The sequence below is a fragment of the Lasioglossum baleicum genome, chromosome 19 (genome assembly GCF_051020765.1).
Source record: "Lasioglossum baleicum chromosome 19, iyLasBale1, whole genome shotgun sequence".
NCBI lineage: Eukaryota > Metazoa > Arthropoda > Insecta > Hymenoptera > Halictidae > Lasioglossum > Lasioglossum baleicum.
Window position 1 is genome coordinate 2,199,714 of NC_134947.1, and position 6,000 is coordinate 2,205,713.

The window sequence follows — 6,000 nt, forward strand, 5'->3', positions numbered from 1 at the left end:
TCGCTTGCCGGCGTGGCGCGGCGCGGCGGCCCAGGGCGCGCTCTGATTGGTCCGTGTTTTTCGTTAATAACTCCTAAACAAAGCCGCAGCTGACATTGGTGCAAAGGAAAATGTCTCTTAGAATGGTCTCAGGAACCTCCCATTTCCGGGACTTACACTTAGTTTGGGACACCCTGTATATGTATTTGCATAAACATCCGCAGTCTAGTAATCAGTCTATCTTGTACAGTATTATTATTATGTTACACTTATATTCTTTTTTTTTATTTGCCCGTTCAATGGGTGTTGAAAATTGAGTTTTTTAACGATATGCCTCCCAAAACCCGCCAAATAGTTTAATTTCGTATTTTGTATAGTAGTTGTCATTTTCGGAAACAAGACTAATTTGACGATACCTGGATTGTTAAAATCCGGCAAGTCGTTTATACATAAGAGGGAATAAAGAAACTCTCAGGTATGGGCCCGACGTGACGGGGCGGGGGTCGCGCAGTCCCTAATGCCTGACGGTTCACATCTCAAAGTGAAAACTACTTCAGTAATAAAAAAACATCTGGTTTGCCAGCCGTACCTTTCCGTTAAAATTGTAGGAACTCGTACAGCGTCCCAGATTTTAAAATAAATTATGAAACGTTTTTGAAATATAAAACGGCTTTCTAAAAAATAACTTCGCTGTCGCTCGTTCAATAATAACCCAATAAAATTAATATGTACTACAGGTCAGCCTAAAAAGAGACGAGTGGAGGTAATTTTAGAAAATCACATTGCTGGCATGAAGCAGAAAAGGAAGATTAGAAAAGAAGAGAGAGACGAAGAAAGAAGAATTGCAGAAGAAAAAAGAGATGCCCAATACCGGGAGCGTAGAGAAATGCATAAGGAAAATATGGAAATCCAAAAATCTCTGCTCTCACAAGGGGAGTCCAGGGTAGTCGGAACCCGGATTTTCCTGAAACTTGCAGTATTTAAAGATGACAAGCGCAGTGGCTGAGGGCGCTGCGAGAAAGACTGGTAATCAGTAGGTCGCTGGTTCGAGTCTTGCAGTCGATATTTTTTTTTAAATCTTTTTTTTCAGTTTTAATCCTAAAATTTATGGAATCTGCCATTAAACAATTATTTTTTAATTAGAAAATGCATGTTTTTTATTTGTGGGTGTTGAAAAAAATCGAACATAAAAATAATACAGTGTTATATTTACTTTATTATTGCTCATTCTTTATTAAGTCTAAAAGCCTATAAAATAGGCTTTTAAAATGTGATTTTTTATTTAATAACATTCTTTATTAAAATTCAAATAATTACTATTCAATTCAGTTATTATTACAATTCAAATTCAAATAATTACTATTCAATTCAGTTATTATTACAATTCAAATAAATACAGTGATTCTACAATTGATGTACATGATTTTGACTTTGGGAAATGGATAAAGTATTAATTTTAACACGGTTTTTATTTAATTACCTCTTCTCATTCGTACCGCATTCATAATTGTTATTCGTTTCTGTTTTCCTAATTCTACTGCAGTACTGTGTACAAGGCTGACTTCCTCCTCGTCAAATCTGACTTGTAGACCTAAGGGCATTTCATCATTCTGAAGCAGGCAAATATTGTGTAATACACAGCATGCTGCAATGAATTGTGGAATTTTTTTTTTATGTCTGTTAATGGCAAACAATCCAAAAGTATCCTAAAACGGATTTTCAGGGACCCTATAGCACAGGCGTGGGCAATTTTGCCTCAATTGAGGCAAAACTGTCCCCACCGTAGCGCCATGGTAGCGCCCACTGTCCCCCACCAGCACCCGTCGTTACTATGTATAGGAAGGACGCGTTTCGCTTGTCGCAAGCAGTGCGCAGGCCTCGTGCATCGGAGCCACATCATATAGATTAAATAATGTGACAGTCTTTCTTATATTAATATATATTTCTCCATGTAAATACCTATAAGAATCAGGAGTAGACATGAACCAAATAGCAATAAGAAGTTGCTTTTGTTCTCATATTGGTTTTCTACCATTGGAATTATTAAATGCATGTAATGCTGGACCAATTATTCTCAGTACCATTTCAAAAGTTTCAGGAAAAATTCTAAAATAACGTGATATAACATTTATAAAAAAATGTAATCATTTTAGTAACCAATTAACAAAAAATATTTTTCTTTTTAAAACAAATGTGTATGTTACTTACCGAAAATGTTCTTTGAATACTGTTTTGGAGTAACCAGGGATAACTCGCTCGACATAATCTTCTATTTTTTCGGTTAAAACCATTTCTCCTCGCGTTTCGCCAACCATTAATATTGAATAAATTAACTCCGTATCACAATTTTCATCTTCACTATCACTATCAATAATATCGGTAGTATCACTAAAATCACTATAATTATTCAGTTCTTCTGCGTATTTAATGTTTTTATTTAACAAAAATGACGTTAATGCAGATAACACTTCGTCACTCATGGAGGCAGCCATGTTTGATTCATTCGAATCAAATGCATGGAAAAACGTCACTCTTGGAGGCAGCCATGTTTGATTTATTCGCATCAAATGCATGGAAAAACGTTTCGTTGCCAACAGTTGTCAAGCGCGCATCACGCAACGGAACGATATCAACATGCGCGTGCGCGACGGAGATTTAGTGGGGCGAATGGAAGACACGTTGCGCGTGCGCGATGGGGACGCAACAATGACATGACATTTCGCAGGTTTTAGGTTACTGCCGCGTAAAATTCACCCATTTACTTATTTCACATACTATGTAATTATTGATCCATTTATGTCTATGTTGTGAGTTGTATTTCTTTAAAATGTAACGTTACAAATAAAACATAATTTGTCAATTTATCATGTAGAAGAAAAATGAGTGAATTTATTATCCCAGTCTCTTTTATGCAACTATTTTTGAGGAGCGTATGAGGATTAACAGTTAAAAAAATATATTATGATATATTGATTTTACTGGAATGTAACTCAGTACTACATACATACAGATTTCAAGATTTTTTCAATTGTACATATAAATAGTAAGCATTCATACTTCGCTTCACGACTGAAACTCCCACATGTTACAATTAATTTTATTTATAATAAAGAATGTTTACAGTCTCTATTTAGAACGACCCACATGATTCATTTCATTAAGTAGGTACATGTACATAATAGGTACGATACAATACGCGACAATAACCTAAAACCTGCGAAATGTCAGTCGTTGTTGCGTCTCCATCGCGCACGCGCAACGTGTCACATATTACTCTGGTCATCAGAGAGGGGGTACCTTGTATTCCCCTCGAGTGACGGTTCGGTCACTTTCTGGCGACACTGCCTGGGTCAGCGATTTCCAGCCTGGCGCGGACTAATATCAGGAAAGGCGCCAAAATTTTTGAATAAAAAATTAATTCTTATACCATAATATACAGGGTGTCCCAGAACAAGTGTCGTTCCTTGAAATGGGAGGTTCCTGAGACCATTCTAAGAGACATTTTCCTTTGCACCAATGTCAACTGCGGCTTTGTTTAGGAGTTATTAACGAAAAACACGGACCAATCAGAGCGCGCCCTGGGCCGCCGCGCCGTCACGATGCGATGTCACGGCGTACCGCGACACTCGCTTGCCGGCGCGGCTTGGCGCGCCGGGCCAGGGCGCGCTCTGATTGGTCCGTGTTTTTCGTTAATAACTTCTAAACAAAGCCGCAGTTGACATTGGTGCAAAGGAAAATGTCTCTTAGAATGGTCTCAGGAACCTCCCATTTCAAGGAACGACACTTGTTCTGGGACACCCTGTATACAAATAATAATTAGTTTACTGGTATCAAAGTCCCGGAAAATAGAAGCTATGAATTTAGAGGATGTAATGAATTTTTGGTGTGTTGCTAATGCAAATTTAGGACCTAATTCGAGTACTTTTTCAACATTTTCAGGCATTTCAATGTTAGTTAAGTTCTTAACCCATTTGTTATTATTGACATCTAATGAAACGTTGTCCAGACAATTAGTATCTGTTGGGAGATCGGATACCAAATTCTGAGAGGACCGTGGTTGATTTACGCAATAATGCACTTCGTTTAACAAGAACTTTAATTCAGTTAGTTAACAACACGATACACTTGGTTGCCCTGAACGTTACGAGAGTTGCGAGAATATTAACGTATAAATGCGAACCGAATATTGTTTTGCTGACGATATGTACGCACGATGTGGTCTTCGCGGTGGTCGTTAAGGGGGCCGTCTCCTAGCAGATGACGGTCGCGCGTGAACACTCACACACCGCTAGACCACGTATACGTACGCGAGAATTGCTAGGATCAGGGAAATGGGTTCTGATTTCTCGATAATGCAAAGCCGGGGGTTTTTATTAGTCAAAATCGCTAGATAAAAGATCAATCTAGCGCGCTGTTTGCTTCAAAAGTCGTTCTTTTACGTTTCCGAGCAATGATTTTGCAATATTCGGCTGCATGTTGCCCGTCGCATGTTGCCCGTCAGATGGCGCTACAGTCACGCCGGCGTACTAGCTTCTCCGACGGGCAACATGCAGCCAAATATTGCAAAATCATTGCTCGGAAACGTAAAAGAACGACTTTTGAAGCAAACAGCGCGCTAGATTGATCTTTTATCTAGCGATTTTGATTAATAAAAACCCCCGTCTTTGCATTATCGAGAAATCAGAACCTATTTCCCTGATCCTAGCAATTCTCGCGTACGTATACGTGGTCTAGCGGTGTGTGAGTGTACTCTAGCGGTGTGTGAGTGTTCACGCGCGACCGTCATCTGCTAGGAGACGGCCCCTTTTAACAGAAGAACGAGTCCTCGATCAGCAGGTGCGTAACCGAAAATCACGCGTTCGGCGTATCACGAAGTGGGGGGTCGCGCGGCTGACGTGACGTCATCCGCTCGGCTACGCGAAGTCGGTGAAAGCGGATCGGATGCGTGTCGGTTCGCCTGAACAGTATCAGTAGATTCATTAAATGAAAAATTCCTATCATTCAATCCTAACAATTTATTCAATTTACTGTGATATTGTGTTTTTTATATTCATAAAATAATTTATTAAATTTTCTATATTCAAGTCTGTAGAATTTTTCTAATATGTGTTTAAGAATGAGAAATTGTAGAAAAATGTACAATATATGTGTTGCACCGACCCTTGTCGAGTTGGAGAGTCAGTGCACTTAAAATTGCTGGAATCGCGTGCAAAGTAGGAGGGTAGGATTGGTCGAAATTCGGTCGTTGAAATGATTCGAACTCACTGGTCAATCGCGTTATACTAGTCACAGAGAACGTTTATTTTTCACCGGTGCTACGGAGTAGCTATCACCCACAATATCGTAGCCTCTCGCAGGGGAGAGACGAATCTTATAAAGTGTCTCGCAGAGGAGAGATTACCGGTTACTTTGGCTAAAGGCGCTCGATCGTGTATATGTATTCACGTTGTTCTCGCAGAGGAGTTTACAAGGAACACACTGAGAAAATCCGGCTGGAGGTCCTATTTACGTTTATCGGTGGGTACCCCACCGTTCATACATACATGGGAGCTCGCTTAGAAGTATCTATTCGCCGCGTTACTGTCGGGACGACGAGTGGGGGTTCGCGCGACGCTGAATCTTGGAAAGACTGCAGATCGTGTCTAACAATATGTATACGTGTGTTGAATGGCATAATTAGATATACGTACCACACCAGAAATTAGAGGCCTTCCTCTTCCTCGGTTGCCGTAGCTTTTTCCCTTCTCCTCCTTGGGAAGCCGATTCAATAGGTTTCCGCATTCCCCAGGAGGTACTATATATTGACAATGCGTTTTTTTTCAGTGGTATCTCCAGTAGGCCTATTCCACCATCGCAATGCAAGAGCACTGAACGAAGTGCCCAACCTAAAAAAAATAAGCATTTGTTTTCATACTGATTGTTTAGGCCAGGCGTGGGCACGGGTGGAGCCCCTCAAACGCCTGCTTCCCCCACCAAGCTTCCTTTCGGTGGCGCTCCTCGTGGCTCCGATGCACGAGGCCT

At 40.3% G+C, this 6,000-nt stretch overlaps 1 protein-coding gene across 1 annotated transcript in view; it reads right to left on the bottom strand.

The window, feature by feature from the left end:
- LOC143218320 (uncharacterized) overlaps positions 1-5,794 on the bottom strand; it is a 94,172-nt gene extending 88,378 nt beyond the window's left edge. The window contains exon 1 of the mRNA XM_076443453.1: positions 5,670-5,794. The gene's annotated coding sequence lies outside the window, so the exon portion shown is untranslated. The remainder of the gene's footprint in view (positions 1-5,669) is intronic.
- Positions 5,795-6,000: the final 206 nt, after the last annotated feature.